This window comes from Hibiscus syriacus, unplaced genomic scaffold (assembly GCF_006381635.1).
Source record: "Hibiscus syriacus cultivar Baekdansim isolate YM2019G1 unplaced genomic scaffold, ASM638163v2 tig00110004_pilon, whole genome shotgun sequence".
Classification (NCBI taxonomy): Eukaryota; Viridiplantae; Streptophyta; class Magnoliopsida; order Malvales; family Malvaceae; genus Hibiscus; species Hibiscus syriacus.
Window position 1 is genome coordinate 663,192 of NW_024062557.1, and position 23,942 is coordinate 687,133.

The window sequence follows — 23,942 nt, forward strand, 5'->3', positions numbered from 1 at the left end:
GATCATGTACCCTCAGACGCACAAATTTTTTCTTCAAGGGTGTCCTTGCTTTCATCATTTTTTATGAGACATTTCTTGTTAGTTAATGTAATGAAAAAAGAAAAGAAGGAAAAAATAATGCGAAATATGCAAGAATGCATGATGCATGAAATGTTCGAGGCATTGATCCAAAAATGCGTCTGTTATTATAAATAATCCTTATTGGGGACAAAAATGTTACGTCTTAGGAGATAAAAAAAACATTTTAAAGGTATAGCCCCCGAACAGCTTCAAATAGGTTGGTTCATTTTCCACTTTTTTCTGTCACCAGTTGAATGCCCTGTCGAACCGTTTCAGCTTCTCTGCCTTTCACTCTCTTTCTCTAAAAAGTCTTGAATGACTGCATCTCCAGTTTTGACTCTCTGTTGAGTATGTTCCCTAACAAAAACATCATTGGAGGAACTATCCGAAGCTTGTTTCTTGAATTCGTCATCAATGGCCTCCCGTCTCAGCTATCGCTTTGTCATCTTGTTGCCTTTGAAGGGACTCCCCAGGTCAGTAACCTTTTTCTCGTCTTGCCCCTGCAATATTTGCTAGCTCAAAAAGTTGACTTTTGGTGTGCACAAGGTAAATCCCGGTTCATTCGGACCATAGTTGAACTTCTGAGTTTTTCATCTCTTGTATTATAACCCCTTTGTCCATTAATGCATATTATTTACGTTTAATGAACATGTTTTTGGTGGATCAACACCTCTTTTGAATGAATGATGCAAAAAATGAAAATAAAATAAAAGAGAATAAAAATGAAAAGAGTTAGTGAGGTAAAGATAAAAAACAATCATGAAAATAAAAGTCCTACCCCACATGATATCTACCCCACATGCTTATTATTCCTACCCAGACATGATCTCTATCCCGAAAGTTGATTTTGAACAAGTCCTAACCGCATAAATTTCTAGTTTACATGCTTTGAACAGAAAAATAAAGCAAGAAATAATCTCAAAGCAACCTAGGGTTTGAAATGAGGTTTTGGGTTGGGCTCTAATTCCATATAGTCTCCTGGTGTAGGTTCTAAAAAGGAACTCGAGTTCTCCTTACTGGTGCCCCCTTGGGCTTACCAAACCCTTAGTCCTAATCCCATTACAAGCTCATGTGGACTAAGTTAAACTCGAGAGGATACATTCCCTTATGCCCCTACGGAGAATAAATTCACACGTAGACATAAGGTATATAAATCTCGAAGGTTACTTGCTAGGCCCATACGGAGAATAAATTCCCACGAAGGCGTCGCTTTCACCCCCACTTAAAAGGGTTTGGAGTTCAGGTATAGAGCCTTAGATGGAAAAAGTTAAAGATCTGAAATCATTGAAAAAAGTCAATACAACTATTTATTTGAAAAATAAATAAAGATAAATATTGGAATCGAATAAATAAATTAAAATTTAAACTTGAAATTTTTGCTCAAAAAGACAACCGAAAATTAATTTCGGCTTGACTCACTTACTTGTCCCCAGTGGAATCGCCAAGCTGTCGCAACCGTCTTTTGGTTGGGTCTGAAATTGGGCTTCGACTGGAATGAAATGTATTGGAGCCGCCACCGATCATTTAAAAAAAATTTAGGCTGATCGAACACCATCTTACCTGATATGCGTTTTACCAGAAATGTGTCGGGTTCGAGAGTCGGTTACAGTCAAGGAAGGATTAGCACCCTTGTACTTCCCTTTCGGTAGCAATTAATTTATTGGTTGTCTTAATTACGAAAAATTGAAATTAAAATTAAAATTAAAAAACTCGATTCGAAATACTTACCATTGATCGACTAAAATTACCTTTAACAAGTCAAAAATATGTTAGATTGTAAAATAGAAATAAATAAATTAATTAATATTTTAGTAAACCAAAGAGAAAAAAGGAAAAAATGTTGGATTAAGAAAAAAATAAAAAAATAATAAAGTAAAGAAAATAAAAATATAAAAATATGTAAATATAAAAATATGTATACATATAAGAAAGGTAAAAAGAGAAATAAAAAATGAAAAAAAGGTTTTAAAAATAATAATAAAGAAAATGATACTAAATAAAATAATCTAAATTAGGACTAAAATAATTGAAATCTAAATCTAAGGATTCAATTTAAAATTAAAGTTCTAGGACCAGAATGAATTGTATGCATGTTATAGTGCCAAACTTAAAGGAAAAATAAAGCTAACATAATTAATCAAATGTTAAGTGACTAAATAAGTAATTTTCCCAATATATTACAATTGATGGGCTCCACTTGCTATGTCAGATTAAAACCACATTCCAATTTAAAACGAAAAAAGGGAACAAATTTTATTTGTTTCCAGAGATTAAAAAAAAGAGGGTGAGCCCTTCGTTGTTTTCTCGTCGGGAAAGGAAGGACCTTTTTCCGTCGCCGTTAGCCTCCAACAGTGACCAAAATATACTGAACGCTTCTTCTCAGCGAGGGGAGTTTGGATTCGAGGTTCGTTTCACTAGAAAGTGCATCCTTGGTCCCGAAAACACCGAAAACTGTCCGACTTCTTTCACTCTGATCTACAACTTCTCGCCGTGGGATCATCCCGATTTTAAAATATGTTGTTCACCACCATTATTTCTCCCGTTTCACCGTTGGGATCTTCGAACGGAAGTCCCTTTCGTCGATGAAGAACTTCGGCCGAATGGTAAAAGTCCCTCTCTTCCTTTTTCGAATCTGTTTCCCCTGTATCTTTCTACTGTACTTCCTTCCCCTCATATTTCATATGATTTTTGGTTATTTCTTGTGTGTAGATACTGTGTCAGTCCCCCTTGCTTGCGTTTAAATAGCCCATGGATTAGCTATTTTTAGAGACGTTTTAGAGTCCCACTTAGACTCAAATGCCTCAGTTTTTAGTGTTTCAGTAGGACTCAAATAGGTTGGTTTGTTTTATAAATCCCACTAAATTGAGGTTGTTGAATCGTGGTGGTTGAGTGTGTTCTACCCGGACAAAAATGTGTGTTGACAGGTTTGAATAAAAAATAGCAATCGATGAGTGGGGGAGGAAAAAACCCTTGTACACTGTTTTCTTAGATAAAAGTGGAGAGCCTCTTTTCACCATTTTTTATCATTTTTATATCACCCCTGTGATTACAAAAATACCTCATTTTTACCATTGTTTCTTTATTTTTGTCTGTTTACATGTTGAATTTGTTGATGGAGCACTTTGGAGGCTGCTGTGGATAACTAAGGTGAAGGGGACCAGTAAACGTTGTTGCCAAATCATTCTAGACCACCTTGCATGGAGACTTGCTAGTTATGTGACTGCTTGGGACCACTGCATGTGGAGATTTCACTACTGTCATGGGGACCATCTATGAGCTGCTTGGAATATGGATGGTCGTAGTTGGAGGCGGTGGCAACAAGGTAACCTAGGGTTTGGTTATTTCTCAAATGTTAGGATGTGGGATCAAGTTTGTTGTTGGGTTTAGGATTTGATTGTAATTGGGTTTGGGTAAATGTAAATGGGCTAGGATGATGGGTTTTGTTTAATGGGTATGAGAATTTAACTTGGATTGTATTTTGTATAATGGACTGTAAATGGATATTTTAATTTTGGATTTATATTTGATATCCAATAATGGAACTTTAATTTGAATCTAAATTTGGGCCTCGAATATGATCACCAAACTCCAAAGATTACGATTTAAGCCAAGACTTGAATTTATCGCCAAATTTATGAACTAATTTCCACTCACCCCATATATGTCATTTGAATCAAATTAATTCTTGACACACTTGAAACTTCATATTGGTCCTTGTATGTTTTCGATTTGACTTGGAATGTTCAGACAAAATTAGGGTATTACAGCTGCCCCTCACTACTTATTGTGAAACAAGAATATAACAAAAACAAATAATGACATAATTTTGTTTGATCTGATTGCCCCTTCATTTCTTTGGTATCAAATGTCCTTCTTTAATCTTTTATTGACTATTGCCTCCATCTCTCAATTGAATGATTTCTTCCTCTAAATATGAACATTTTCTCACTTGGCTTGCCTCGATCTCATAAGTGATGAGCTTGCAAAGACATAATTTCCATTAATTAGAAGATCTGATGGTTTATTTCTATCATTTTGTTTTTCTCTAATTTTTTCATTTTTTTTCTTCTCTAATTTTTTCATTTTTCATTTTTCTCCCCCCTTTTAATCATTTTTTATTTATTTTTGAAAATTTTAAATGAGAAACTTTGAAAATCGTTTTATCATTCTCTTACAAATACTATATGAAAACATCAAGCCCGAAGGTCTTATAGATGACTCAAATGACTTATCCTCTTGCTTGAAAGATTGACAGATGACCCGAAGGATTTAATCATCATGCTCGAAAGACTTACAGATGGCCCAAAGGACTTACCAATTTTGGAAATAGTCTACTGGGTAAGAAACTTTGGAAATCGCTTTCTTACTTTTCAAAAATTTCATTTTCTGAAAAACATTAAATGAGAAACTTTGAAAATTGCTTTTATCATTTTTTACAAACATCATATGAAAACATCTTGCCCAAAGGTCTTATAGATGGCCCAAAGGACTCATCGTCTTGTTCGAAAGACATACTGATGACCTAAAGGATTTAATCATCATATGCGAAAGACTTATTGATTGCCCGAAGGACTTACCAATTTTGGAAATAGTCTACTGGGTAAGAAACGTTTGAAACTGCTTTCTTACTTTTCAAAAATTTCATTTTCTGAAAATATTAAATGAGAAAAATTGAAAATTACTTTTCTTGTTTTTTTACAAATTATATAAAAATAACTTATTGGTCGGGTAACATGCCCCACTTCAAAGAAATGATTCTTCTGTGGAGTGGGCTTCTTTGTTCTTCAGGTTCTGCCACTCTGAACGTGATTTCTGTATTTGAGGTTTGAATTCTAACTTCCTCTTCTTGATTTTTTGACATCATGAATCTTCTTTTTTTATTGAAAATTTTGTAAAAATCATGCATTTATGTGTGAAACGTGAATGCAATTAAATGTATCAATGTGATTATTCTCTCTTATGCAAATGATGTTCCCATGAATGTAAAAATGTTAATTCAAATTTTCCTTTGACTCCAAAATGAAGAACTCAATATTCTTTCACTTGATCACTCTTGTCCAAAATTTACTCTGATATTATTATAGCAATTTGTCATTTTAAGCTTGCATTTTCTGAAAAATGATATGCTTATCTTGTTTCATCGTGTTTTGTCTATCTCTTATCTTCATTAAAGTCTTAGATGAAATGTTTTATATCTTGAATTCTTACTGCGGTCAGATGTATGGTCTTGATGCCTCTTTGATCTTCAAGCTCAATTTACTTTATTAGAGTTGATTCTCTAGGATTCTATGGCTAATTGACGCGTAAAAGGTTTGTCTTTCATAGTCAACTCTCCTCGTCTTCATATTTTACCCCTGACTCCCCAAGTGGTGAAGCTCATTCTCAATGTATTCTCGGTCTAAATCTTGTTGTCTCGACGTGATCTGGGTCTTTGGTCATGCCCCAATGTGGTTACTTCCATGAATCTTGCCTAATTAAGTGCCAAAATTTCAGCCTTGACTAGTCTCACTCTTGCATCATTTATCAAAAATCACAAGCCCTTCTTATTAAGGTGATCATCCGTTTCATGATTTATTACAGATAATATCACAAAGAAGTGTGAGAAGTTCTATCCTTGAATTTCTTGATCTTTCAGAATTTACTGTTCATTATTCTTCTTTCTTTGATTTTTATTTGTTGACTAATTTCTTCATTTGAGGTAGAACAAACCTCTTCAACTCCGAGGACCTCTTTCATTCTCAAGAGATTTTCCTATTTGAAAATGTTTTTCTTCTTTCTATTTTTTTAGAATTCAAAGGTATGAAAGAATTTTACAAAACAAAAGAGTTTTTTTGTTTACTTGAAGAAGGGTTAGAAACACCTATCCAAGCAATCAAACACAAGAGAATAGATTTTATTCTTATTTTCATTTCTCTTGTAAATTTTGTGTTTGTGTGAGCTAAATTCTTGTAAACACCTTACATTTGAGAGGTTATTTGTTTACTTGTTGTTACCTTTTGTAAAGGGGTTTTGGTTCTATCTTAGCCAAATCAAAAGATATGAGTTGTAAAGGTTATCTCTTCATCCTTGAAAAAGAAAGAAAAAATTAGTGAATTTGTTAGAAAATCCTTAGTGAGGAGCTAAAGTAGTGGATGTAGACTTGGTTGATAAGTCGAACCACTATAAATTCTTGTGCTAAATTTTTCTATCTTTTGCTCTCCTTACTCCCTAATCAATTTATTGTCAATTAATCCCCTTGTGCAATTTTCGGTTGTTTAATTGAGCCTCTTCATATCCCAACAATTGTTATCAAAGCTTGACTCATTAGAAGGTTTAACCACCTTGAGACAATCCTCAAAGAAGCTATACCAATTCCCAAAGCAAACGAGAAGATGGCTTTCACCTCCGGCTTGTTCCACATGGAAGACTTCTAACCGATCAACAAGTCTCCATACTTCAATGGAGCAAACTACTTCAATGGAAGAAATTAATGAAGCTATTCATACAATACAATGATCTTGATTCATGGGAGATGATCGAGAATGGCTACTCTTCTCCAAAGAAGAAGAAGGAGTAGAGTGCCCAAGAATGGAAGAAAGCTCAACTTAATGCCAAGGCCATGCACATGTTATTTTGTGCATTTGGTCCTGAAGTAAATGAAGGAGTTTCTTCTAATTCAAGTTCCAAGGAGCTTTGGAATAAGCTCGAAAAACTTCATGGAAATAAGAAAGAAGAATCAACAAAGGTGGTGTCCTTAATGGCTCGTGAAGAGCCCAATGTACCTTTTAACTCAAATGATTTAAATTCACATTCTTTTGAAGAGTTACAAGATGCTTATAATGAGTTGTATTTGGAATTTGAGACCATGAATTCCAAATATAAGAAATTAATTTCAAAACTCAAAGTTGAAAATGATTTAGTTTTGAAAACAAAAATTGATTTTTAAAATCAAAATGAAAATTTGAAAAATGATTTATAGTTTTCAAAAGTCAAAATCAATGATTTAGAAAAGAAAATTTTGATTTGAAAGATAAGCTTGAGAGCTTAACAAAAGAAAAAGAATTAATTTCTTAAAATAACTCATTATGTTTAAAAATGACAAAATGCTCACATTGTCATTTTTATGGTCATTTGGAACATACTTGTCCTTTGAAGAAAGGAAAACACTTTAAAATTAGATAAGTATGAGTTCCTAAGGGAACAAGGGGAATTGAAACTAACGTTCAAGGATCCAAAGCAATTTGGATACCAAAATCTACTTAAACGTCTCTTGTAGGTGTGTGGGAGCAATGCTGATCAAAGTAAAAATATTCAAATGCTCTAGCCACACTTGAAAAGGAATGGGTAACCTTTAAGCTTAATGCTTTTGTTTTTGATTATTTGGTTGCTCATTTAATTTTAAGCATGCATGAGTTTTAATCTTAAATGATTATGTTTTGTTTTTCATCTCATGTATATTAAAAGGATGTTATGATGAACATTTTAAAGTTTAATGATTTTTCATAATTTTTGTTCATCATAATGAATTTTGGTCAAATTGATTTTCAATGCAAATGATATCTCGCTAACAATTGTTATCAACTTTTCAAATGTTTTTTACAAATTTTATATTTTTGACCTAAAATTAAATGTTTATGCATGTGTTTTAAACGTTAAAGATATATCTCTAACAATTGATATCAAATTCTTCAAATGCATAACATTTTTGAAAGCTTTATACACATGTAATTAATTTCAATTATTGATATTGCATAAGTATTTTAGACCTGAATATATTGAATTTCATGTGCTACTAACATGTTTGTTACTCTTTGTTGAAATTCAATTTTGTTTAATTGTCAAGGTTTTAAAGCTAATTTTTGTTTGGAATACACTTTTTGAGGGGGAGCTTTTGATTTTTCAAATGATTTTATGATAAAATTTAACACTTTCTCTCCAAAGTTATTTTAGAACTTTAAAGTTGAATTATTTTTTATATAACAAAAAGGGGGAGAAGTATGAGTTTAAAAAATTGAATTTCTTAATGAAAAAGGGGGAGTTGAACATTTTCACATATTTTCCAACAATTGGTATCTTTTTCATTAAACATTTTATTAAGGGGGAGTTTTGCCAAAAAATAATTTTTCAAATGTTTTTTTATATCAAAAAGGGGAGATTGTTGAACTATATTTTGATATAACAATTAAGGAAAAATGCTTTTGGACTTGAATTGAATTTAATCAAAGTTTTTCAAAGTTTTCAAAAAATTAATAATTCAAAGTCCATTTAAAAGTGGAATTGAGCACAAAACGTTTTTCTAGACAAGTAGTATCGATATTGTTCTTGCAGTATTGATACCTCATGAACATTACCGACACTGTTCATATGGTACCGATACCAAATGTAAGGGAAGTATTGATACTCTCTAGGTAGTATCGATACTACCAGCATTGCTCAAATTCCAGAATGCAAAAATGGTACCGATACCCAAATGGGTACTAATACTACTCTACAGAGTAGTATCGATACCATAAGCATAATATCGATAGCATCAGGCCCTAACGGCTAGTTAATTTAAATATAACAAAGGTATTACCGATACTACCTTTAGGAGTACCGATACTCTCTATTCTGGGTAGCTTTATTTTGCACGAAAATTGATCCCAACGGCTCCAAAACAGTCCCAAAGGCTAGAAACGACACAAAAACATTCCAACATATAAATACAAGTTAAGGACACTTGAAGAATAGTTAGAAACACCTATCCAAGCAATCAAACACAAGAGAATAGTTTTTATTAAAATTTTCATTTCTCTTGTAAATATTGTGTTTGTGTGAGCTAAATTCTTATAAACGCCATACCTTAAAATTTCAGGTTAGTCTTCCTCTGTTTGGTTCTTTAGAAAAATCTAGAAGTTAAAGGAGTGAACATTAACAAAGAAGTGTTGAGCATCGTTTCGATTTTGCTTTTGGATTTTGAATCTTGGATTTTGATTTTCCCAGAGGGTAAAACTAAACGTCGTGGGATTCTACCTCGTCTTCGTCTTCTCTTGATTACTCTACCAGCTTAAACCAAAATTCTGATCTCAGATCGGTTGGCCAACGTTTTAGTTTGTTGACACTCATTGAACCTAGTCATGGAAATGGGGATGACTTTGCCAATGCATCCTTGAATCGGGAGAGAGACAACAGTGATGAAAAAGATGACCAATTAATCGTGGAGAATCAAGATATATTAGGAGACGAAAGGGCCTCTAATTCTACCAGTAGCGGATATACCGGTGAGAGAGGAAGTAGTAATGCCACGAGCGAGTCTAGGATCGCTGAAGCGAGTGAAATTGACGGTAATGAGATTCATGAAGTAAGGAACCATGGTTTCCTCGAAGGATTCTCTGTTAATCAGGCCTCCCCTTGGGTTTCGGGTAAACGCCATGTTGATGAGGTTAGCCATTCCAGTTCTTTTTCCTTGTTGAACAAAAAAAAATGGTTTAGCTTGTTTTTCACCGAATTCAGCAAATTTAAAGTTGGGAATGTTTATGAGGTTTTTGAACTTGGATTAGTCGATAACGATTTTATTGTCTGAGTGTAAGAATTTTTAGCCTTTCATGGTTTGATTTGGTATCAAAAAGAAAGAAGCAACTTCAAACAATCTTTACTATATTGCATTATGTTTAATTTAGGAATGAAGTGCAGGATGATGGTTCGATAGAATGGAGAGAGAAAGAGGAAGAATCACTTCTTTATTTTGAGTAATTCTGGTAAATCGATATATTCCAGGTGTGTTATTAGTTCCTAAAAATGCTAACACTTGAAGGTGCAAAATCTGCACAAATAAAATGAACGGCTTGCTAATGGATCCTACTTTAATTCTTTTGTACATTTCACTTCCAGATATGGAGATGAACACAAACTAGCTGGTTTCTCAGCTACATTCCAAGCCATTATTTCCTTCATGGAGAATGGGTAATTGGCTGGATAAAGCTTACTTGGTTTCTAGTAATGATTCTCGTGCTTACTCAGTGCAATTATTTGGGAAACTTTATCATTTTCATGTCAGTTTCATGGGGTTTTAACATTTCAGTAATTGCTTTTCAGGGGTGATCGTATCAAATTGATCAAGGCTGGGAAATACCAGGTATTGTTACACTTGCTACTTTTGGATTTGAAATTTATGTACTTTCTAATTTTCTAGCTCTGCAATCAGTTATTATTAGACTACTTGCATTTGAAATACTTTCTCATCCATTTAATGATTAATCTTTTAAGTATTTCTTTGAATTGACTTTTCACATTTTTGAAATTGCATTCTTTAGAAATAAACACTGAGGAACTGCAATTTAATTTATGTTTCACACTAGTATAATCAGCGTAGTTTCATTAAATGTGGCGGAACCTTAATCCTCAAATAGTTTTGTAATATTGGGCAAGACATGTCAATTAATTTTAAAAAGAAAAGTGAATGATGTGATAACAGTTTGTTTGATTTTGTTAGAAATAGACATGTTTACGTGGACAAATAAGTGTTGGCCTTCCATTTTTCTTTTGGTAGATGATCTGGGTGATTTTTCTGCGGAGCTTAAACTGTCATTTTTTTCAGCTTGGTATCAGCCCTCAGATCATTGCACCATAATTATGCATGTTTGTAATTTTTCTTTGGTCATATAAGATTTGTTTTACATGATTGTGTAAACTTTTAAATTCCATATTTTTTTCTACACTTCATGCTATGAAATCTATTTGCCACCCTCATGTTATATTTTTAAGTGGAGATAGATAGATAGATAGATAGATAGATGTTGAGGATGGTTGCTATGTTCTTTTAATAAGGAATGGTTGCACAAAACTCTGATGCTTTTGTTTCTCATAAGAAATTGGCAGGATATGACGCATATTAAGGCTTTTCCTGGAATAAAACTTAAGCATAATTTTCACATGTAATCTATTCATTTTTTCCATCTATGCCTTATATTTGAGCTTTTATTTGTAAACTAAATTCTTATGGTTTTTGCAGGGTTAAGCATGTGATGGTGAATGCTTTACTTTTGGTTTGTGGTGTAATGACTATGACATGGATCTGTGATACGATATCAGAATCCGGATTTGGTATCATTCTTATTACATTTACTCCTTATTTATTTCAATTGTTACATACAAGTTTTTAATTTAATAAGAACAACTGAGTAACTGACCGAATAAATGTAAAGCTAGTGGTTATTTTCTCTAGAATCTATAATGAGGAACCTTATGTTGGATTAGAGGAAATAATAAGAAATAGTGATATTATTCTCATATGTTCACCTTGAGACGAGAAATATGCTTTTATCCAAGAATATAGAAGTTATAGAAATCCATTAAAAGTTTCAGCCTTTCACCTTGTCCAAAGTCAAGGAAAGTTCATATAAAATTGGTGTGCTTTTTAAAGATCCTGATTTATTACATTTTGAAAGTGATGAAGTTGCATATTACTGTGATGTTTTGAGTATTGTGGCCTTCTTAATTCACTGCTTTTGTGTTTTAGGTCAAGATTCGTCTCTAACTATATGTGTTGGAATATTAACTGGATACACATATACGATGTATGAGATGTTGACTCAACTCTCAGGTATGCCACATGTGCTGACTAAGGTCGTCTTCTTAAGTTGGGTGGAGCTTTTGTTAGAATTATAACTTTTTAATTCAAAAACTGTCACGTTTTAGTAAAAAAATGATTTCATGATTTCTGTTTTCCATGAAAAAATTCTTATTAGTAATAAGTAAAAATATCCTAAGCGGTTATTAACAAATTAAGTTTGACTAGGTAGGCAGCCTGAAGCTGTGGTACCAAAATTTGATTTCATTGTAAAGTGCATATTCTGTAGCTATTTCAATGAAATTAATTCAGTATGTGGGTCAAGGAAGGTAAGGAAAGTGGTGTGAAAATTGTATCTATACACTAGTCCTCTAGTGATTATTTTTCTCAACTGCAACGACCTTGGTTTTCTGTAGATGTGGACATCAACTATACGTGTCTTCTAAATTTTTTTCAGTGTGCATCATTATTGGTTTCTTGCATCCACAGGTAGTGCCATGAGTTGGTGGCCGTACATGCTTGCTGTATTAGGTGTTTTTACTGTAGTCACCATGTGGACAGTTGTAACTGAGGATTGCAGGAAAATAAAGCTACAGTACTATGGGTTTAAACTAGCATCTGCTGCAAGGTAAATTCAATGTTACTTACCTAGACATTATATGCATTTGGTGGAGAGACATAGGCTTTGGTTTCAATTCTTCTTTGTGCAGCATAGAGAGTACAGTTCATGGCTAATCCGAGCATGGAGCAGTAACTAATTTTATGAGAACTAGGACTATTTTTCAATTCATTTAAGGAGATTTGTAACTTTCAGTGTTTGTTTATTAACTTATAATAATGTTTATATGTTCTTTCTCAATGTTGTATTTTCTTTGTTTTCTTTGACTAATCGTTTATTGTAAACTGTCTGTAGTGTCCCCGTCAGTCGGGAGGTACCGAGCGTGGATATTATGTTTGCAAGTTCATGAAAGAGATAGTCGAGAACGAACTTGAAGTGAAGGTCAATAAGAATGTAAGTAAACTTTTCTGATACACATCTGTCATATCATACATACACATTAGTCATGCAACTATCATATGGACTTGAAGTAGGATGTTATTCTAAACAAATTAATACAAGTACTTGTTAGCAAGACTGAAAACTGTGAATTCGTTCCGTGATAATGTATATAATTTATATATATAGAAGTTTTACTAATTAAATGTGTAAAAATTATTTTTACATATACTTCAAAGAATGCATATGTAAAATTGGTCATTTTAGTACTCTTTGATAGTTATATACTTCACTTTAAATAAGTATAAATTATATACTTATTTCATATTTTTTACTTAGGTTGGCGATGGGAAGGAAGAATGCACGGATGATGACATTGATGATATTCGAAAAGAATGGGTATCTTATGTGGCAAACTTTATTATGCCGTGATATTTTGTATCGACATATGATTACAATATTTTTGATAACTTAATGTGAATATATTGTATGCAAATGGATTTCTTATATATAATATGATATATATATATATATATATATATATATTTAGTATTATGAGGCTTTAAATGTGATTTAGTTTGATTATTTGTCAATCTATAATATATATAATTTACGAAATACAATCATGACAGACGAATGTGTGTTATCTTCATATATGACGGGGGCTTCAATGACATGCAATGTAAGCCATACATGTGTGTGTCATAAATTTATGACACACAAATGTGTGTCATCTTCATTTATGACAGGGCCTTCAATGACGCTCAATGCACGTCATAAATGTGATTCATAAATGTGTGTCATAAATGCGCGTTATAGATTTATGACACACAATGGAGGACACCACGAAACAGAGAAGAAGAAGAGTGGCCAGCTCTCACTTTTTCTCTCTTTATTAACTCATAAGAATCCCCCTTTAATGTGGGTGTCCTATTTTTATATAGATGAGGTACTTAGGGTTTTGTTCCCCTTTATTCTTTGGGTGATATAGGGAAAAGATTTTCTATATGTGGGAAACAGATGGTAGGTGGGTTCACGCGTGAGCTGAAAAATATCTCCCATGTTTGTCTTCTTGTGCGCCTTATTATTGTCCAAAATACTATATCAAAATTCGTTCTCCTAGTAGTCCTCCTTAGTTACCTTGCATATCACCACATAAAAACAAACCTTTCTCTCAAAACAATACTGAAATCATAAATAAATAAAATTATGTACTTAAACACCACCACATGCAATGAAATGAACTAAATGCAACTATATACAATTAAATGGGATTGAAAACGAACAATAACATATGTAAAAAAGAGCCTAAAATATGATATTTTTACTAGGTTAACAATTTCTTCACCTCACTTTCCTTCCTTCTTTAACCATTCTTTGTTGTCACTCCTCTTTGCCACCATTGGTGGAGTTGCTTCTTATTCATCATTCTTTTTTCATATTTTCTTTCATTTCTAGAAATATAATTCCTAAGCCTTGTTTGTTTTTACGCTTCAATGATTAAAAGATCTATAAAGAATATGGTCTTTATAGATCATGGTTTTTAATTGTGAGTTTTGTTAATAAAATTGATTTTTAGAGTTAATTAATTAACCTATTTTCTTGTAAATTTTTCAAGGTTTTCTTGATTTGATTATTATGTTTATGTTGTGATTATTATCACAATAAAAGATATTTTAATTTTGCAAATGATTTGGATATCGTTTCCATAGAAACAAACTTGATTTTGATATTTTTCAGAAATTTGGGGATTGATTCAATTACTATTGTTAATAGTTTTTTATGTTGATTATGATTGTTATTGATCAAATTTACGTTGAGAAAGCAAGTGACAAGACGTTAGATGAGTAAATCGTTCGTATAGTAAGGTTTTCGGTTCTTCGTTTGATTTTCGCTCTATTTTGGTAACAAGTTTTTCTGCTCTATTTTGGACGTTTTATTAACATATTAGTATACTTTATAAGGTTTTCTTTAAGTCATTGATGTAGTGAAATTGGTGTATCAATTTCTGATAGTGAGTAAACATTAGTTTGGAGTCGATTTTATGCTTTTATCACCATACAAGTGAGTGGTTTTCCATTCTTGGATGAATAATGTCATCAATGTTAAATAAGGTCTTAAGTGAGGGTAATTCCTTAGACTAAGACCCTATGGCAAGTAAATTTTTGGTAATGAATTGAATATGCATATGATCTTTTTTATATGATTGTGATTGCCTATGTTACACTTGATGCATAGCTATTTTAGAAATCTATTTTGGTATGTATATAAATTCATGATATGGTATGAGTGAGAAAATTCAATTTCCATGGATGACTGTGCAAATTCACTGTGTAATTCAAGTTGATCATAAAAACCAACTTGATTTTTGTTTTAAATTGTGAATCGAAAATGAAAATTTAAACTATGCATCTCGTGTCAACTACTATTGGTGAACTTGGATTAATTGGAAATTGTTCTTAATGAGACCTTTGGATGTGAAATACATGCCTACAAAAGAGTGCTCTATCTTTTCTATATGTGCGAGATAGGGAATTTACGTGGTAAGGTTGGTGCATTGAGTCTATCTCCGAGAAGATTACGTGGTAAGGTTGTTGCATTTAGCCTAGCTCCGAACAATGTGGTTTTGGGCCTAAGTGATTCCACAAATAAAAGGGAGATGTATGGAATCTATATATCCAATGAGTGATTTTTATTTTGAAGAAAGGCCATTGATCTTGAAATGGAAATATTTGTATGTGTAATGTGTGTGACTTGCCACAAAGGTAATTGTGCATGAGTATGTGTGATTTGTAGTAGTGTATGTGATGAATTAAAGCATGTTATAATTTGGTATTTGTGTGAATTTATGGTAAATTATGTGTGCATCATTGCATGACATATTGGTTTGATCATTGAGGTGAAAACAATAGAGGTTTGCATGAAATTTAGGAGTGTTCTCCTTTAGCCTTGATATGTGCATCACTTAGGAATGTTTAGTCATTCACTTGGCTTTTAGTTCACACTCGTTATTAACAATTTGCAGAGGATTAGTTGTTGATCATGGAGCAAGGAGTGAGCATTCGGTGGTTATAAAAAAAAAGATTGATTTTAATAAACTGTATATGGTCTTACTTTGTAATATGAGGAAATGTGGTAACCTATTTTGGGAATAGATTGAGTTTTGAGATGATAGATATGTTTTGAGTTCATAATGTGCCTTTTGGATACATTGATCTTGAAATAAATACATGATGTGAATCTTTAATGATGTTGTGTACAAGTGATGATTATGCATAGGTTGCCTAGAAAGCTCAAATGTTGCTATATGCCTTAAGGAAGTGTTTGGTGTGCTTAGACAAGTGACACTATGTGTGCATAATATGTTAGGCTCACAGGTTGCATGAAATGACCCAAAATGCTTAATTTGGATAGGTGGCATGGTTGAAAGTTTACTTTTCTATGCAATATTGACTTTGGATGCTAGATTCTTGACTGAGACGTTAAATGATGTTATGAGGTGATAACTCCATAAAAAGACTATATTTTAGGTCTTTTTACTTAAGTTATTGATTGTCTAAAAGCCATTGACATAGCATTTTAGCTTCATATAGTTCCATTTAGGAAATATTTTCATGTGGTAGATAAGTTTTGCCGAGGCAAAGTTTATTTGATTAAACTGATGCTGCTGATGAGAAAGTTTCTTGTTGATTGTGATGAGGCAGGAAATGTCTGAGGAAGAATTTATTTGCTGAAACAAATTAATTTGATACGGCCAATGGAACACAGAAGACGAAGATAGTGAATAACATATTTTCCTTGCCAAGGCAAGGAAAATCTTACAAGTCTAACGCGAATCTGATGAACTGCTGACGTCACCTGCAGCTGCCTGATTAATCTCACGTGCAAGAAATCCCCCAAAAGTATGACAACAGTCAGTCGTCTTTCTATTTATACCTAGACAAGAAAAAATGGTTATTTAGGGGGAATTTAATGATGTGAAACCCTACGAAAATTCCCATTATAAATACCCAGTCATAACCGACAAAAAAAGGGAGAGAGGGGAGAATCATATAGATAAAATTCCCCAGGTTTGGAAAAAGGCGGTCACTGCGTCCTTTTTCCACCACCCCCACTCGTTCTTCCTTTGTGCTCTCCATAGCCAGGCTTCGACGGGGTGGCGACCAGACCCTCGAGAGACGCTGTTGCACTGGAGCAGTCATGGTGGTGGTCTGATGTCACGACAGAGCTCTGTTTTGGGAGTTTTTCTTCCTCTTGTTCTTCATGTTTTATTTTTCTAAGGGCTTGTACTTAATGAATATTTTTGGGAAGATGCTAACCATACCATAAACTGTTTTATTTGGTGTTGGGAATGCTTGGATGATATTTTATTTTATCGTTAATGAATGATTAAGTATGTTTTTGTTAAATGTTGTTTTGTTCACTGTTTTAACCTTTTTCCTTGACACTGTAAGAGCTTCGAGAGATTGCCTGGTGGCTAGGAAAAATATTTCTAGACCTTGTAATAGCTTTCGAGAGATTATCGTTTGTCTAGATATTGATTCTTAGATTCGAGAGAATTAAGATAGATCTACGTGAACAATGGAATGGATCCGGGATAGTGATATTCTAACTTGTCTAGCTTAGAGATAAGGAGAGGGTTTCAATCGACTAAAAGAGATAAATGCTGGAGTAGGATAGAAAATGACTATAGTTCACGCTGAGGGGTATTGCCACAACAACAGTCTGACAAACCAAGGGTTGTAGCTCACGTCGAGTAGTATTGCACTAAACACCATCTAAGAATACTCAGTAATACTATCGGGCAGCCTAAGCATAGCATACCAAATCATTCTTAACATAAAATAACTTCTCTCTATAGCAAAACCAACCTAAGTGCCCCGTTAGAAGTTGGATTGTGTTAGGTTTCCAGTTTATTTATAGAGTTTTGATAACTTTAGCCTTGACAACTTTTATTTGTTTACATTTGCATCTTTTTCTTGCCTCGACCATACTTTTCTAGATCTGTTCATACCATTTACCATTGTATATTTTCCTTGTTTATATTATTAAACTTATATACTTAGGATTAGTTAGTGACACCTATTCCTAGCTGTAGCAATCTTTTAAAAGCCCTCCAATCCCTGTGGAGATGATACTCACTCACTACTATATTACTTGCATCGATTGTGTACACTTGCACATAATTGCTTGCCTTAACATATGCATTTACAAGCGATCAAGTTTTTAGCGCAGTTGTCAGAGATTGGCAATTGGTGTTTTTAAAAGTTTTGTTATAGCACTATCTTGTTTCTTTATTATTGTATTTTTATTTTATTTTTATAGATTTATTCACTATTTTTGTTTACCCTTTTCAGGTGTTGAGTGGTTCCATAACCTGTAAAAGTCCCAAGGAACCATTATCTCATTTTGAACCTGAGATTGAAAAAAATTTCTGTCAAAGAAATTATGTTCAAGGAGCTAAAAAAGCTATATACGAAGTTCAAAATGAAGTGGAGGAACCTGAAGAATTAAAGGTCACAGCAAATAAAAATGCAAAGAATGTTGCAAGACCACGAACTATTAGAGATCACTTAGCTCCCACCTTGGATGGCCTTAAGCTTGCTATTATAGCTCCCAAGATTCAAGTAGACCACTTTGAGCTCAAACCGGTTATGTTTGACATGTTGGACTTGATTGGACAGTTTAGTGGAGCTCCCCATGAGGATGCAAGGCAATATGTTTGAGCATTTTTGGAGGTCTGTGACTCTTTTCGACAACAAGGTGTGGATGAATATGTGCTGAAATTGAAGTTATTTCCATATTCCTTGAAAGATCATGCCAGGGCATGGCTTAATGAAGACCTTCCGGCTCGATAAGGTCTTGGGTAGATTTGTGCAAACAATTTTTGCTATAGCATAATCAACCCAATATGAACAACCATCTTAGGAATGACATAGCATCTTTTTGCCAAGGCCATGAAGAATCTATGTATGAGTGATGGGACTGATATAAAAGTTTACTTCGTAAGTACACCAATCATGGATTCCACGAATGGGCTCAAGTTGTGATGTTCTACAATGGAGTCAATGCACCTACTCGCATGATATTGGATGCCTTGGCGAATGGTACTCTGCTTGACAAATCACCCAAGGAAGCCTTTGATATCCTTGATAAGATAGCCAATAATGATTATCAATTCCCGTCTACAAGGTTTGGAACCGGAAGAAAAGTTTTTGGGGTATTTGAACTTGATGCCAAGGATTCAGTGTCTGCCCAACTTTCTACCATAACAAATATGTTGAAAAATTTGCAGTGTTCCAGCGAGGTGAAAGAAGTCAAGGTAACTATCTCAGCATGCAATTTTTACCACAGCAACCATCATGAAAGTGCATGCCCAGAAAACTAGGAGTCTATTAATTTCGTGGTCAGTTTTAATAGAAGCAACAACAACCCCTACTCTAATACATATAGTCCCGGATGGGGACAACATCCAAATTTTTCATGGGTAATCAAGGGACCAACAACAACCATGCATGCAACCTCACTCCATAACAAAGTATTTATGAACCTACAAATTTTCAACATCAACAGATGCCTAGGTAACATATTAACAAGGGTTTAGCAGCTTTCCCAAATTCTAATTCCCTCGAAGCTTCACTGTAAGATTTTAGGGCCTCATCAAAAGATTTCATGACTTCAACTAAGGCCTTGCTGCACGAATACTCTTCAACAATTAAAAGACAAGGCATATTTTTGCAAAGTCCGACAACTTTATTATGAAGTCATAGCTCATCTCTGAGAGTATTGGAGAACCAAGTGAGCCAAATTGCCAAGGCATTATATGCTCGCCTACAAGGAAGCCTCCCTAGTGATATTGAGGTCACTAAGCCTCACGAAAATGAGCAATGCAGTGCGCTTACAATGAGGAGTGGTACCCAGCTCAATCAAGAACACAAGTTTGGGGGAAAAGAATCAAGAAAATATTTGCCGCGACACTGCACCAGAAGAATCTGAAGTTCAAGCTGAACTTGTTGTACAAGAATTTCCCAAGGAGAAGAAAAAGGACGAGGGTTTAACAAGTCATTCTGTTGATGTTGGAAAATTTATTGCCACGGCAAAAGTTTCACCCCCACCTGCAGCAGAAAAAGTCAGGCCCCCTCAACCCTTCCCTCAACGATTGAAGGAGCATAACGAAGAGATCCTACTCCACTACGATTCAGCTTCATGTGGAGAGCACTTTAAAGGAGAGAGGAATAGTGCAAAGGTCCTACAATTCAGATGTAAAAAATACGAACTGCCAGGACAAAATATTTTGAAGGTGGAACTATTATATATGAGGGGCACTTTGGTCTATACTGGTGCTCCGATAGAACGTGACAAAACTATCATATCATTTCAGGATTTCGCAAAACAACACCACCACCATCAAACTAGATGCTAGTCAAGGTAACTTGCATTACATTTCATCTTTAGTTTAGTCTTCGTGCATTAAGGATAATGCATCTCTCAAGTTTGGGGGAGGTGTTGTACTCCATACTTAGTTTTTCATTTTTTTATAATAATTGGTTGAAATATTTGTTGTCAAAGCATGAGTTTCATTAGGATAGTTGCTGGAAAAAGTTGATGACGCCCAATGATGAAAGCAAATTTTATTGCCTAGGCCAGAATTATTTTACATGACTGTTGAAGGATAGAACCGACCTTAGGACTTGATTCTTTATGACTCTTTGAATATGATTGTATGTTTTCTCTGCTTAAGGTGCTTAGAAAATTTTTGGGAAAGAACTTTTTACGCGTCGTGGCATTAAATGTTTTAATGGCTAAATTGAACTCCTTAATGTTTTGAATTGTGTGAATTACAAATTAATGTCTCGGGATAATTGTAAAGGGACACTCCTCTGTGCGATGGCATGACCTAAAAAAATCCCTTAAATAATTGGTTGCCTAGGCATATGAGTGAATGAAAGCAGTCACGGGATGACTCTACCCGACTAGCTCGGGGGTGGAAGGTATGCTCCCTTTCACCTAGAGTGTGGGATGGTAGGTGTGATGGGCTGACTCTTCTCGAAGCAGTGGTAAAAAAAACTCTACCTGACTAGCTCAGGGGTGAAAGGTATGCTCCCTTTCACTTAGAGTATGGGATGGTAGTGTGATGAGCTAACTCTCCTTGAAGTAAAAAAAATTGAAGTTACATGTTGAAAAATAAATAGGAGTGAAACTATGCTTGATGAACAATTTGATGTCTTGGCAAAATAGAAGTGCTTACTTATGAGTTTTCTAACTACGTTAAAGCATAGACTGCTATACAATCACACACACACACCGACAAAGAATCCTGACCTAGGAAAGGTACTTGAATTTTCGTACAGTCTAGCATATTGAGGCTAAAATTTTTCTAAGGGCTGAAATTTTAAACCACATGATTGTCTTAATTTTTTGCTTTGCCATGGCAACTTATTTATCAATTGCTTATTATCCATTGCTTGAGGACAAGCAATAGTTTAAGTTTGGGGGTGTGATAACTCCGTAAAAAGACTATATTTTAGGTGTTTTTACTTAAGTTATTGATTGTCTAAAAGCCAATGACATAACATTTTAGCTTCATATAGTAGCATTTAGGAAATATTTTCATGTGGTGGATAAATTTTGCCGAGGCAAAGTTTAATTGATTAAACTGATGCTGCTGATGAGAAAGGTTGTTTGTTGATTGTGATGATGCAGGAAATGTCTGAGGAAAAATTTATTTGCCGAAACAAATTAATTTGATAGGGCCAATGGAACACAGAAGACGAAGACAGTGAAGAACATATTTTCCTTACCAAGGCAAGGAAAATCTTACAAGTCTGACGTAAATCTAACGAACTGCTGTCGTCACCTGCCAGCTGCCTGATTGACCTCACGTGCAAGAAATCCCCTAAAAGTATAACAACAACCAGCCACTTTTCATTATAGCTAGACAAGAAAAAATGGTTATTTAGGGGGCATTTAATGATGTGAAACCCTAGGAATATTCCCATTATAAATACCCAGTCGCAGCCGCCAAAAAAAGGGAGAGAAGGGGAGAATCATACAGAGAAAATTCCCCGGGTTTGGAAAAAGGCGGTCGCGGCGTCCTTTTTCCACCGCCCCAACTCATCCGTCCTTGGTGCCCTCTATAACCAGGTTTCTCCAGGGTGGCGGCCAGACCCTCGAGAGAGGCTGGTGCGCTGGAGCAGTATGGTGCTGGTCTGATGTCACGACAGAGCTCTGTTATGGAGTTTTTCTTCCTCTTGTTCTTCATGTTTTATTTTTCCAAGGGCTTGTACTTAATGAATAACTTTAGCCTTGACAACTTTTATTTGTTTACCTTTGCATATTTTTCTTGCCTCGACCATACTTTTCTAGATCTGTTCATACCATTTACTATCGCATATTTTCCTTGTTTATATTATTAGACTTATATACTTAGGATTAGTTAGTTACACCTATTCCTAGCTGTAGCAATCTTTTAAAAGCCATCTAATCCCTGTGGAGACGATACTCACTCACTACTATATTACTTGCGTCGATTGTGTACACTTGCATATAATTGCTTACCTTAGCATATGCATTTACAAGCGATCAAGTTTTTGCCGCCGTAGTCGGGAATTAGCAATTGGTGTCTTTAAAAGTTTTGTTATAGCACTCTCTTGTTTCTTTATTATTGTATTTTTATTTTTATGGATTTATTCACTATTTTTTTTACCCTTTTCGGGTGTAGAGTGGTTGCATAACTTGTAAAAGTCCCAAGGAACCATTATCTCATTTTGAACCTGAGATTGAAAAAAATTCTGTCAAAGAAATTATGTTCAAGGAGCTCAAAAAGCTATATACGAAGTTCAAAATGAAGTGGAGGAACCTGAAGAATTAAAGGTATTTCTTATATATAATATGATATATATATTTACTATTATGAGGCATCAAATGTGATTTAGTTTGATTATTTGTCAATATACAATATATATATATAATTTACGAAATATAATCACGACACACAGATATGTGTCATCTTCATTTATGAAGGGGGCTTCAATGACACGCAATCTAAGTCATACATGTGTATCATAAATTTATGACACACATATGTCATCTTCATTTATGACGGGGACTTCAATGACACTCAATGCTCGTCATAAATGTGAGAAATAAATGCGTGTCATAAATGCACGTCATAGATTTATGACACACAATGGACGACACCACAAAACGGAGAAGAAGAATAGTGGCTACCTCTCACTTTTTCTCTCTTTATTTACTCATAAGAATCCCCTTTAATGTGGGTGTCCTATTTTTATATAGATGAGGCACTTAGGGTTTTGTGCCCTTTATTCTTTGGGTGCTATAGGGAAAAGATTTTCTACATGTGGGAAACAGATGGTAGGTGGGTTCACGCATAGGCTGAAAAATATCTCCCTTGTTTGTCTTCTTGCACGCCTTATTATTGTCCAAAATACTATATCAAAATTCCTTCTCCCAGTAGTCCTCCTTAGTTACCCTGCACATCACCACACAAAACAAACCTTTCTCTAAAAACAGTACTGAAATCATAAATAAATAAAATTATGTACTTAAACACCACCACATGCAATGAAATGAACTAAATGCAACTATATACAATTAAATGGTCTTGAAAACGAACAATAACATATGTAAAAAATAGCCTAAATATGATATTTTTACAAGGTTAACAATTTATTCACCTCACTTTCCTTCTTTCTTTAACCATTCTTTGTTGTCACTCCTCTTTGTCACCATTGGTGGAGTTGCTTCTTATTCATCATTCTTTCTTCATATTTTCTTTCATTTCTAGAAATATAATTCCTAAGCCTTGTTTGTTTTTATGCTTCAATGATTAAAATATCTATAAAGGATATGGTCTTTATAGATCATGGTTTTCAATTGTGAGTTTTGTTAATAAAATTGATTTTTAGAGTTAATTAATTAACCTATTTTCTTGAAAAGTTTTCAAGGTTTTCTTGATTTGATTTTTATGTTTATGTTGTGATTATTATCACAATAAAAGATATTTTAATTTGCAAATGATTTGGATATCGTTTCATGGAAACAAACTTGATTTTGCTATTTTTCAGAAATTTGGGGATTGATTCAATTACTATTTTTATTAGTTTTTTATGTTGATTATGATTGTTGTTGATCAAATTTATGTTAAGAAAGCAAGTGACAAGATGTTAGATGAGTAAATCGTTCGTATGGTAAGGTTTTCGGTTCTTCGTTTGATTTTCTCTCTATTTTGGTAACAAATTTTTCTGCTCTATTTTGGACGTTTTATTAACATATTAGTATATTTTATAAGGTTTTCTTTAAGTCATTGATGGAGTGAAATTGGTGTATCAACTT

General features: G+C 33.9%; 1 pseudogene; it reads left to right on the forward strand.

The window, feature by feature from the left end:
- The first annotated feature begins 474 nt into the window (after window positions 1-474).
- On the forward strand, window positions 475-11,035 carry LOC120212174 (annotated as a pseudogene).
- The last annotated feature ends 12,907 nt before the right edge of the window (window positions 11,036-23,942 follow it).